This window comes from Bos taurus, chromosome 15 (assembly GCF_002263795.3).
Source record: "Bos taurus isolate L1 Dominette 01449 registration number 42190680 breed Hereford chromosome 15, ARS-UCD2.0, whole genome shotgun sequence".
Taxonomy (NCBI): domain Eukaryota; kingdom Metazoa; phylum Chordata; class Mammalia; order Artiodactyla; family Bovidae; genus Bos; species Bos taurus.
Genome location: NC_037342.1, coordinates 79,462,138 through 79,474,877, shown reverse-complemented (window position 1 = coordinate 79,474,877; position 12,740 = coordinate 79,462,138).

Below are 12,740 nucleotides of genomic sequence, written 5' to 3'. Positions count from 1 at the left end.
TGGATCTGATATTCTACCAAGGTAGATCTACTGCAAAAGGAATACCCATAATACTATATTCTTATTTATGATTGATTTTAACAAACCTGAAAAATTTTTAGATATATAATAACAAAAATTGTTTGAGGTATATATAATTGATAATTTGATATATATATATATATAAATTGATACATATATAATTGTTTGATATATATAGTTTAATGCATCATGCACTGTTCTTTCTTTCCCAATATATTTACTATTATAGTAACAGTAATATTAGTATACATTATTATCTAATGAAATATTCATTTCATCTTTAGTGAATTTCAGTAGCATATGCTGAATTATAGACCATATATTAGTATAAATGTTCAAACAGCAGGATGCTTGTACAACTTGATAATTCAAAATTAAATTTCTTCCAAAATTATATTTCTAAGTATGCACATTGATTGCAGACCATGATTACATCAACTCTGTATTTCTGGTTCTACAAAACTTGTCATTACTTAGGGAAAAGTTTAAATAATATCAGTGTACATATTCTGAAAATATCTCCATTTTATTTGATTCTACCTAAAACCTTCTACCTTTGAGAATAATACTTACTGGAGGCCAAGGTTGGTAAAATACACTTCTTTCAATATTATCTGTCTATGAAGTATGTCGGCCACAAATTTTGCTCACAAATAAAACACAAAGATCATGTAAGTTGAAAATTTCTCTAATAAACATGGTTCTTTTTTGAGACAAATTCTTTTAAATTTTAATGCGGTCATTTTGTTTTCTTCAGTAGGGAAAAGTAAATCAAACTAGAAACTTCATTCAGCTCCTGATCAAATGTAAAATTTGCCAGGAAGTTATGCCTGAAAAGAATTTCATGGCTCCACTCTATAGGTACATCAGCAGAGAAGAGTGTGCTTTTTATCTCATCCTAATATTTCCAGGGTAGATCATATACTGGGAATTGTTGATAATGAAACGTTTGCTCATCCCCGTGGAACAATTATAAAGAAAGATTGCTCTGCCTGCCTCCAGGGACAAAAGTGCAAGGACCAAAAGCAGCTACGATAGGATTTGAGAATTTAGTAGTCTTTTCCCTTGCTGCTAAGTCACATCAGTCATGTCCGACTCTGTGTGATCCCATAGACGGCAGCCCACCAGGCTCCCCCGTCCCTGGGATTCTCCAGGCAAGAACACTGGAGTGGGTTGCCATTTCCTTCTCTAATGCATGAAAGTGAAAAGGGAAAGTGAAGTCGCTCAGTCGCGTCCGACTCTTCACAACCCCATGGACTGCAGCCCACCAGGCTCCTCCGTCCATGGGAGTTTCCAGGCAAGAGTACTGGAGTGGGTTGCCAGTGCCTTCTCCCTTAGGAGCCACAAAATGAAGAGCCTAATGGTTTGGTCTACCTTTGTGATGCTCTAAATTTATTCCCAGAGTGGTAGAGAAACTATTTCTAGTGAAATATCTACTCCATGATTAAAATCATCAGGGGCAGAATGATACATTTTTGACAATAAAAGTTTTATATTTAAATATGTAATACTATTTAGGGAGTAAATATGTTTGTTAAAAAGAAAACTGGAATATAACAACATTCAAAGAATGATATAAAAAAAAAACTGTTGTAACAATTTAATGAATTCCTCCCAATTATTTTTGTCATGGAGTACTTATCTGTATGCCTCTAGATTTGCATAATCACTATCATACTGTATAGTCAGTATCCACTTTCATTTTATAACTAAGTGAAAGTGAAGTCGCTCAGTCGTATCCGACTCTTTGCGACCCCGTGGACTGTAGCGCACTAGACTCCTCCGTCCATGGGATTCTCCAGGCAAGAATACTGGAGTGGGTTGCCATTTCCTTCTCTAGGGGATCTTCCCAACCCAGGGATCAAACCCAGGTGTCCTGCATTGCAGGCAGGTGCTTTAACCTCTGAGCCACCAGGGAAGCACTAAAGCCACCTCAAAAACCATGATAAATGCAAAACTATGAGGAGAAAGTTTTTCTTACTTAATATTTTCTAACACTGAAACTCATTTTGTTCATTTTAGTGCTTTTCCTGATTTCAAACTATTCTTATACCATTCATTGTGTCATGTCAGAAACCAAAGCATGATCTGAGATTTTTTAAATCTCTCTTAATTTAATGATGGTATAGCTTCATTCCCTAATTTCATTATAGTTTTAACTATGCTATATATATACACACACACACATGGGCTTCCCTGGTGGCTCAGATGGTAAAGAATCTGTCTGAAAAGCTGGAGAATAGGGTTTGATCCCTGGGGTGGGAAGATCCCCTGCAGAAGGGAATGGCTGTCCATGCCAGCCTTCTTGCTTGGAGAATTCAATGGACAGGGAGGCTGGAGGGCTACATTCCATGGTGTTGCAAAAAGTCAGACATGACTAAGTGCCTAACACTGTCACTTCCATATATATACAGATAGACAGACAGATTATACACACACACACAGACACACACACACATATATATTCCTTTTTCCCTTAATCTAGAAAGATAGAAAGTACACCAGGGATAAATACAAGGACATTTTTGGGGAAAAAAAAAATATATATATATATATATATATGGACATTTAATCATAACTCTGAACAAATAAAATATATTTCTGCTTCTTATGCTTAACAAGAAAAGCGTGGCATGTTTTTCTCTTAGAAAGGGAATAGCAAGGCAATATTAAAGCACAGAAATAAAAATTAGATACCTGATTTTATTAGCATTAAATGAATATAAAATCTTGAAATTATCTACAGAACAATATATATTCAATACAAGTGAAAATTAAAATATATATACAATTAGAACCACAGTAAATGTAAGGAAGTTTCAACAGTGAGGATGTTTCATACAATTATCAAAATCTGAGCATTGTAGTTATGATGCATGGATGAAAATCCCTGGTCAAGAAAGAAAGGGAAATATAATCAGTTTACTAATTTTCAATAATGATAATGAAATATCTTGAAGGCAACTAATCTGACTCAGACTCTGTGCTTAGAAGAAAAAAATTGATGTTAAATTAATAAAGGGAATGAGTGATGAGTTAAGACAGTATCCTCAATAAGTCCCTAAAGTAATACATAGTATGTTTCATCAGTTGTCACTTACAATACATTATAAAGTAAAATATTTTATTGTAAAATGAAGTTTTCTGGCATCAAGCACCAGTAATACATATCTGAGAAGAAAATTAAAAATTTAAACAAAACATGTATATGTGTACTCACAGATCCCTTCACATGAATTGTCTTCAATTATCCCAAAACTGAGGACCAATTATCACTACAGGAAGTTTCTTTTTGATATATGATACAAAAGAAGTCCTAAAAACTTGACTCCAATTATTTAAAACCATACGGACAAATACAGATCTACATACATTCACTTCCATATCCTAACCACTAAAGGAAAAAATCATTTTAAAAAGCCTATTAATCTCTATGCCATGTTTAATATACCAGCAAGCAATATTTTTGAAAGAATTCTAGATAGAATTTTTAACTGAACTAATGTTTTGGAGTGCTAATATACACAGGATGGTCCAAATTCCAAGGCAAGTTATAAACATGATTAAGGAAGAATCACTGATCTTAATAAATCTATTACTTTGTTTCCACAAGTCAAAAAGTAAAAAGAAAACATGTACTTAGGAGGTGGTCCTAAGATGGCGGAGGAATAGGACGGGGAGACCACTTTTTCCCCACAAATTCATCAAAAGAACATTTAAACGCTGAGTAAAATCCACAAAACAACTTCTGAATGCTGGCAGAGGACATCAGGTACCCAGAAAAGCATCCCATTGTCTTCGAAAGGAGGTAGGAAAAAATATAAAAGACGAAAAAAAGAGACCAAAGAAGGAGGGACGGAGCTCCGTCTGGGAAGGGAGTCTTAAAAAGAGAGAAGTTTCCAAACACCAGGGAACACTCTCAGTGCCGAGTCTGTGCCGAGCCTTGGAAGCACAGAAGGAAACATAATAGGGAGGAAAAATAAGTAAATAATTAAAACCCATAGATAAGGAGCCCAACTGTAACTCCCCCATCGGAGAAGCAGCGCAGACGCCTGCACCTGCCACTAGCAAGCAGGGGCTGGACAAAGAGGCGCGGGCTCCATTGTTTAGAGTAAGGATCGGGCCTGAATGCCCCCAAGGGTAATCAGAGTGAACTAATTTGGGCTAGCAAACCAGGCTGTGGGATAGCCACCACGTGAAAGGCCCTAAGACACTGCCAGGCCCTCGCACAGAATAAAGGGCAGAACAGAACTAGCTGGCTGCAGACCATCCCCCTCAGGTGACAGGCAGCCAGAGCCAAAAGAGGGCAATTGCAGTCCCAGAGAGACATTATCTACCAAAATGCAAGCAGGCTTCTTTGCTTACTAAGACTTCTTGGGGTTCTGGACAGTCATCCGCCTGAGAAGGTGCACTGGTTGTACACCCAGAAAACCGAGCGGCAGAGAAGGGAGAGGCATAAGTCGCAGTGACCGCGCTCGCCAAACACCTCATCACCCGAGCTGCTCAGAGCTGGGAAGGGCACAAAACGCAGGCCCGATGGAGTCTGTGCCTCTGAGGACTACCCAAGTGCCTGAACCTGAGTGGCTTAGACCTGGGAGGTGCATACAGCCAAGGGCCGGCCTTGGACGGTTCCCGGCGGAGCAACCTAGAGCCTGAGCTGTGTGGGCAGGGAGGGTGCACGCGCCGTGAGTGGGGGCAGGCCCAGTGTGGCTGAGACACTATGAGCTCACGCCAGTTTTATTTGTTTGCAGCGTCCCTCCCTCCCCACAGAGCGACTGAACAAGTGAGCCTTTAAAAAAAGTGTCCACCACCACCCCCTTGTGTCAGGGCAGAAATCAGACACTGAAGAGACCAGCAAACAGAAGCTAAAACAGAGGGAACCACCTTGGAAGTGACAGGTGTAATAGATTAAAACCCTATTGTTAGTACCGACTACATAGGAAGGGGCCTATAGATCTTCAGAAATATAAGCTGGACTAAGAAACTATCCGAAAATGAACTGACCCCACACTGCCCACAATAACACCAGAGAAAGTCCTAGATATATTTTTACTATTTTTATGATCATTCTTTCCTTTTTTTTCCCTTTCTTCTTCTTCTTTTTTTTTTTCTTTTTTTAACTTTTTAAAAATTTTAAGTCCTCTATTACTCCTTTAATTTTCATTTTTATAACCTACTTTTACTTTTCAAAAAAAAGACTATTTTTTAAAGCAAACTTCATATATATATATATATTAATAACTTTGTGACTTTGTTTTTTTTTTTCTTCTTCTTCTTCTTCTTTTCTTTAATATTGTATTTTTGAAAATCCAATGTCTACTCTAGAATTTTAATCTTTGCTTTTTGGTATTTGTTATCAATTTTGTACCTTTTTTTAAATTTTATTTTTAAACTTTACATAATTGTATTAGTTTTGCCAAATATCAAAATGAATCCATCACAGGTATACATGTGCTCCCCATCCTGAACCCTCCTCCCTCCTCCCTCCCCATACCATCCCTCTGGGTCGTCCCAGTGCACTAGCCCCAAGCATCCAGTATCGTGCATTGAACCTGGACTGGCATCTCGTTTCATACATGATATTTTACATGTTTCAATGCCATTCTCCCAAATCTTCCCACCCTCTCCCTCTCCCACAGAGTCCATAAGACTGTTCCATACATCAGTGTCTCTTTTGCTGTCTCGAACACAGGGTTATTGTTAAGAACCCAATCTTCAGTACCTATTTTTACTTGGGAGCAAGATTACTGGCTTAACTGCTCTCTCCCCCTTTGGACTCTCACTTCTCTCTACTAGGTCACCTCTGTCTCCTCCCTCCCCCTTCTCTTCTCTACCCAACTCTCTGAATCTCTGTGTATTCCAGACAGTGGAGGACACTTAGGGAACTGACTACTGGATGGATCTGTCTCTCTCCTTTTCATTCCTCTCATTTATCCTCCTGACCACCTCTGTCTCCTTCCTCCCTCTTCTCTTCTCTGCGTAAATCCATGAACATCTCTGAGTGGTCCAGACTGTGGAGTGCACATAAGGAAGTGATTACTGGCTAGCTTGCTCTCTCCACTTTTGATTCCACCTCATCTCATTCGGGTCACCTCTAACTCCCTCTTCCCTCTTCTTTTCTCCATGTAACTCTGTGGACCTTTCTGGGTGACCCTCACTGTGGAGAAACTTTTCATCTTTAACCTAAATGTTTTATCAATGTTGTTGTATAGAAGGAGAAGTCTTGAGACTACTGTAAAAATAAGACTGAAAACCAGAAGCAGAAGGCTTAAGTCCAAATCCTGAGAATATCATAGAACACCTGACTCCAGGGCACATTAAGTGATAGGAGCTCATCAAATGCCTCCATACCTACACCGAAACCAAGCACCACTCAAGGGCCAACAAGTTCCAGGGCAAGACATACAATGCAAATTCTCCAGCAACACAGGAACACAGCCCTGAGCTTCAATATACAGGCTGCCCAAAGTCACTCCAAATCCATTGACATCTCATAACTCACTACTATACACTTCATTGCACTCCAGAGAGAAGAAATCCAGCTCCACCCACCAGAACACCGACACAAGCTTCCTTAACCAAGAAACCTTAACAAGCCACCTGTACAAACCCACACACAGCGAGGAAACTCCACAATAAAGAGAACTCCACAAACTGCCAGAATACAGAAAGGCCACCCCAAACTCAGCAATATAAACAAGATGAAGACACAGAGGAATATCCAGCAGGTAAAGGAACAGGATAAATGCCCACCACACCAAACAAAAGAGGAAGAGATAGGGAATCTACCTGATAAAGAATTACAAATAATGATAGTGAAAATGATTCAAAATATTGAAATAAAATGGAATCACATATAAATAGCCTGGAGGCAAGGATTGAGAAGATGCAAGAAAGGTTTAACAAGGACCTAGAAGAAATAACACCTGTGGCGGATTCATTTTGATATTTGGCAAAACTAATACAATATTGTAAAGTTTAAAAATAAAATAAATTTTTAAAAAAAGAAAAAAAAAAGAAAAATTAACCTAAAAAAAAAAGAGAGAGAGATCTGTACCTATAAATACAAAACGTTTACAATGAAAAAAAAAAAAAAAAGAGTCAATATATAATGAATAATGCAATAAATGAGATCAAAAACACTCTGGAGGCAACAAATACTAGAATAATGGAGGCAGAAGACAGGAGTAGCAAAATAGAAGATAGAATGATAGAAATAAGTGAATCAGAGAGGAAAAAAAGAAAAACGAATTAAAAAAAAGAGGACAATCTCAGAGACCTCCAGGACAATATTAAACACCACAACATTCGAATCATAGGAGTCCCAGAAGAAGAAGACAAAAATAAAGACCATGAGAAAATACTTGAGGAGATAATCATTGAAAAATTCCCTAAAATGGGGAAGGAAATAATCACCCAAGTTCAAGAAACCCAGAGAGTCCCAAATAGGATAAACCCAAGGCAAAATACCCCAAGACAGATACTAATCAAATTAACAAAGATCAAACACAAAGAACAAATATTAAAAGCAGCAAGGGAAAAAACAACAAACAACACACAAGGGGATTCCCATAAGGATAACAGATGATCTTTCAGTGGAAACTCTTCAGGCCAGGAGGGAATGGCAAGACATACTTAAAGTGATAAAAGAAAATAACCTACAGCTCAGATTACTGTACCCAGCAAGGATATCATTCAAATATGAAGGAGAAATCAAAAGCTTTACAGACAAGCAAAAGCTGAGAGAATTCAGCACCACCAAACCAGCTCTCCAACAAATGCTAAAGGATATTCTCTAGACAGGAGACACAAAAATGGTGTATAAACTCGAACCCAAAACAATAAAGTAAATGGCAACGGGATCATACTTATCAATAATTACCTTAAACGTAAATGGATTGAATGCCCCAACCAAAAGACAAAGACTGGCTGAATGGATACAAAAACAAGACCCCTATATATGTTGTCTACAAGAGACCCACCTAAAAACAGGGGACACATAAAGACTGAAAGTGAAGGGATGGAAAAAGATTTTCCATGCAAATAGGGACCAAAAGAAAGCAGGAGTAGCAATACTCATATCAGATAAAATAGACTTTAAAACAAAGGCTGTAAAAAGAGACAAAGAAGGACACTACATAATGATCAAAGTATCAATCCAAGAAGAAGATATAACAATTATAAATATATGTGCATCCAACATAGGAACACCACAATATGTAAGACAAATGCTAACAAGTATGAAAGGAGAAATTAACAATAACACAGTAATAGTGGGATACTTTAATACCCCACACACACCTATGGATAGATCAAGTAAACATAAAATTAACAAAGAAACACAAACTTTAAATGATACAATAGACTAGTTAGACCTAATTGATATCTATAGGACATTTCACTCCAAAACAATGAATTTCACCTTTTTCTCAAGTGCACATGGAAACTTCTCCAGGATAGATCACATCCTGGGCCATAAATCTAGGCTTAGTAAATTAAAAAAAAAAAAATGAAGTCATTCCAAGCACCTTTTCTGACCACAATGCAGTAAGATTAGATCTCAATTACAGCAGAAAAAATGTTAAAAATTCCAACATATGTAGGCTGAACAACACGCTGCTGAATAACAAACAAATCACAGAAGAAATAAAAAAAGAAATCAAAATTTGCATAGAAATGAGGGAAAATGAAAATACAACAACCCAAAACCTATGGGACACTGTAAAAGCAGTGCTAAGGGGAAAGTTCATAGCAATATAGGCATACCTCAAGAAACAGGAAAAAAGTCAAATAAATAACCTAACTCTACACCTAAAGCAACTAGAAAAGGAAGAAATGAAGAACCCCAGGGTTAGTAGAAGGAAAGAAATCTTAAAAATTAGGGCGGAAATAAATGCAACAGAAACAAAGGAGACCATAGCAAAAATCAACAAACCCAAAAGCTGGTTCTTTGAAAGGATAAATGAAATGGACAAACCATTAGCCAGACTCATCAATAACAAAGGGAGAAAAATCAAATTAATAAAATTAGAAACTAAAATGGAGAGATCACAACAGACAACACACAAATTCAAAGGATCATAAGAGACTACTATCAGCAATTATATGCCAATAAAATGGACAACGTGGAAGAACTGGACAAATTCTTAGAAAAGCACAACTTTCCAAAACTGAACCAGGAAGAAATAGAAAATCTTAGCAGACCCATCACAAGCACGGAAATTGAAACTGTAATCAGAAATCTCCCAGCAAATAAAAGCTCAGGTCCAAAGGGCTTCACAGCTGAATTCTACCAAAAGTTTAGAGAATAGCTGATGCCTATCCTACTCAAAATCTTCCAGAAAATTGCAGAGGAAGGTAAACTTCCAAACTCATTCTATGAGGCCACCACCACCCAAATACCAAAACCTGACAAAGCTGCCACAAAAAAAGAAAACTACAGGCCAATAAAACTGATGAACATAGATGCAAAAATCCTAAAAAGAATTCGAGCAATCAGAATCCAACAACACATTAAAAAGATCATATACCATGACCAAGTGGGCTTTATCCCAGGGATGCAAGGATTCTCCAATATCCACAAATCAATCAATGTAATACACCACATTAACAAATTGAAAAATAAAAGACATATGATTATCTCAATAGATGCAGAGAAAGCCTTTGATAAAATTCAACATCCATTTATGATAAAAACTCTCCAGAAAGCAGGAATAGAAGGAACATACCTCAACATAATAAAAGCTATATATGACAGACCCACAGCAAACATTATACTCAATGGTGAAAAACTGGAAGCATTTCCCTTAAAGTCAAGAACAAGACAAGGGTGCCCACTCTCACCACTACTATTCAACATAGTTTTGGAAGTTTTGGCCACAGCAATCAGAGCAGAAAAAGAAAATAAAAGTAACCCAAATTGGAAAAGAAGAAGTAAAACATACACTGTTTGCAGATGACATGATCCTCTACATAGAAAACCCTAAAGACTCCACTAGAAAATTACTAGAACTAATCAATGAATATAGTAAAGTTGCAGGATATAAAATCAACACACAGAAATCCCTTGCATTCCTATACACTAATAATGAAAAAATAGAGAAATTAAGGAAACAATTCCATTCACCATTGCAACGACAAGAATAAAATACTTAGGAATATATCTGTCTAAAGAAACTAAAGATCTATATATAGAAAACTATAAAACACTGGTGAAAGAAGTCAAAGAGGACACTAATAGATGGAGAAATATATCATGTTCATGGATTGGAAGAATCAATATAGTGAAAATGAGTATATGACCCAAAGCAATCTATAGATTCATTGCAATCCCTATCAAGCTACCAATGGTATTCTTCACAGAGCTAGAACAAATAATTTCACAATTTGCATGGAAATACAAAAAACCTCGAATAGCCAAAGCAATCTTGAGAAAGATGAATGGAACTGGAGGAATCAATCTGCCTGATTTCAGGCTCTACTACAAAGCCACAGTCATCAAGACAGTATGGTACTGGCACAAAGACAGAAATATAGATCACTGGAACAAAATATAAAGCCCAGAGATAAACCCACACACCTATGGACACCTTATCTTTGACAAAGGAGGCAAGAATATACAATGGAGAAAAGACCATCTCTTTTACAAGTGGTGCTGGGGAAACTGGTCAACCACTTGTAAAAGAATGCAACTAGAACACTTTCTAACACCATACACAAAAATAAACTCAAAGTAGATTAAAGATCTAAACATAAGACCAGAAACTATAAAACTCTTAGAGGAGAACATAGGCAAAACACTCTCCGACATACATCACAGCAGGATCCTCTATGACCCCCCTCACAGAATATTGGAAATAAAAGCAAAAATAAACAAATGGGACCTAATTAACCTTAAAAGCTTCTGCACAACAAAAGAAACAATAAGCAAGGTGAAAAGACAGCCTTCAGAATGGGAGAAAATAATAGCAAATGAAGCAACTGACAAACAACTAATCTCAAAAATATACAAGCAACTTCTGCAGCTCAATTCCAGAAAAGTAAATTACCCAATCAAAAAATGGGCCAAAGATCTAAACAGACATTTCTCCAAAGAAGACATACAGATGGCTAACAAACACATGAAAAAATGCTCAACATCACTCATTATCAGAGAAATGCAAATCAAAACCACAATGAGGTAGCATTTCACGCCAGTCAGAATGGCTGCAACCCAAAAGTCTACAAGCAATAAATGCTGGAGAGGGTGTGGAGAAAAGGGAACCCTCTTACACTGTTGGTGGGAATGCAAACTACTACAGCCACTATGGAGAACAGTGTGGAGATTCCTTAAAAAACTGGAAATAGAACTGCCTTATGATCCAGCAATCCCACTGCTGGGCATACACACTGAGGAAACCAGAAGGGAAAGAGACACGTGTACCCCAATGTTCATCGCAGCACTGTTTATAATAGCCAGGACATGGAAGCAACCTAGATGTCCATCTGCAGATGAATGGATAAGAAAGCAGTGGTACATATACACAATGGATTATTACTCAGCCATTAAAAAGAATACATTTGAATCAGTTCTAATGAAGTGGATGAAACTGGAACCTATTATACAGAGTGAAGTAAGCCAGAAGGAAAAACACCAATACAGTATACTAACACATATATATGGAATTTAGAAAGATGGTAACGATAACCCTGTATACGAGACAGCAAAAGAGACACTGATGCATAGAACAGTCTTATGGACTCTGTGGGAGAGGGAGAGGGTGGGAAGATTTGGGAGAATGGCATTGAAACATGTGAAACGTCATGTATGAAACGAGATGCCAGTCCAGGTTCGATGCACGATGCTGAATGCTTGGGGCTGGTGCACTGGGACGACCCAGAGGGATGGTGTGGGGAGGGAGGAGGGAGGAGGGTTCAGGATGGGGAACACATGTATACTAATTAAATAATTTTCTATTAAAGAAAAAAAAAGAAGAAGAAGAAAAAAAGAAAACAAGAAATCCTTGCCCCCACCATGCAGACATCAGGTATAAAGAATGGAAAAGGAAAAGTGGCTCATCCTGCTACTGGGAAAACCAGGAGTAAGATCCCCAGATAGTACAGGAAAGAGAATCAGAGCCAGCCTTTGCCTCTCAGCTAGAGAAATGGCTGTATGAAGGAAGGGGTTTCCAGCAGTGGAGGTGGAAGGCAGTGAGTCAACTACAAGAATGGCAAGAAGACAGACTCTGAAGCTAGTCAGCCTCTATCCAATCCTGATTCTAATATTTCCCAGCCTTCTTACCCTGGATAAGTTATTTTGCTCTCTGAGCCTCAGTTTCTACATCTGTAAAATGGGAATGATGATATTTTTACCTTGTAGAGTTGTTGTAAGGATTACATGAGCTGACACATAAGAAAGTGACTAGCACAGTGTACAGTAAACAACAGCTATGATAAAAAAAAATAAATAAATAAAAAGCCTTTCTGCCCCTGCATTATGCCTTTCCCAAAATTAGAATGGCAAATCATCTTTTCTGAAAATTAGCCCAATCATGAACATCCTTTCAAAAAAAAAAAATCAAAATTAAAAGTGTCTTTAAAATTAGAATTTATAAGTTTTATTCTGTGATTCAGTACACCAAAACCAAAAAACTTTGACTGGTGAACTTTTTAAGCTTAACAAAGGAAATTTTAAAGAATTAGCATCAACTTCTTAAATAAAAATATAGAATGGTAAATAA